The following is a 1,097-nucleotide window of genomic DNA, read 5'->3' as shown; positions in this document are numbered from 1 at the left end:
CACGCCGTCAATGAATTATATTCATTAGATGTCTTACTCTCTCTATTTCTCTTCTTTTCTATTACTTGCTTTTCGGACGTGTGCTCGTCAGGTAGACAGTTTTGCTCGGATTTGGAGCTACCCGTCAGTGATGTTCCCGGATGGGGCATGAGGAATTGAGGAGAGGAAGTACCCTAGCTTTAGAGTTAGCCACTAGTAGTTGCTTATCATTTTGTGACTTTTGAAAACACTAACGGCTTCAGTTTGTTCATGTCTTTGTTTAGTGTCTTTTGGCGATGATTAATATTTCCGCCATTTCTTGTTGGATATGTATATTAAGTACTTATGATCTTTTATATCTATGAAGATATATATTCAGGAAATGTTGAATCATTTCAGTTACCATTAGGTAACCGGTTTTGATTTCCGCGTTATATGTTACTTAAAGTGATGTCCCGGAAAAGAAAGGTTTTTAAAAGGAAACAATTTTATACCACCAATTTCAAAAAAAAAATTACTCACTTTTCCGCGTAATAGATAAAGAGTATTTACGGGGCGTTAGTTACTAACCTCATATTCGTCATTTGAATTGTGTGAAGCCATCAATAAAATATATGATTGCTCCTTAATTCTGAGTTTTGCATTTGAACCATCATCTTTATCTTCTGATATAGCATTTGTTCTTCTACGCTTCTTATCTTTCTTTCTTTTGAAAGTATGATGCTTTTGTAGGACTGGACAAGCACATTTTAAATGATTTGGTTTTCTGCATATTGAACATGTAGATTTTTGCTTTGATGTTGATACTTCACTATTTGTTGTAGACATTTGTACTTGTTTGGCTCCATATATTCTTTCTAGAGTGTCCCAAATTTCTTTCGACGTTTTGCAACTTGACACTCTAAGGAATTCTTTTTCTTCTAGAGCCGACACAAGAATGTTTTTGGCTTTAAAGTCGTATTGCACTTTCTTCTTGTCTCCATCATCCCATGATGATTTTGGCTTTATTTCCCTTATGTTGTTGATAACAGTGAATGGTATATATGGTCCTTCTTCAATGGCGTTCCATATGTCTAAGTCTTGAGACTCAATAAAGATCCTCATTCTAATTTTCCAGA

This window comes from Lupinus angustifolius, chromosome LG04, assembly GCF_001865875.1.
Source record: "Lupinus angustifolius cultivar Tanjil chromosome LG04, LupAngTanjil_v1.0, whole genome shotgun sequence".
Lineage (NCBI taxonomy): Eukaryota > Viridiplantae > Streptophyta > Magnoliopsida > Fabales > Fabaceae > Lupinus > Lupinus angustifolius.
The sequence above is the reverse complement of the archived record's forward strand: the minus strand, read 5'-3'. Positions refer to the sequence as shown.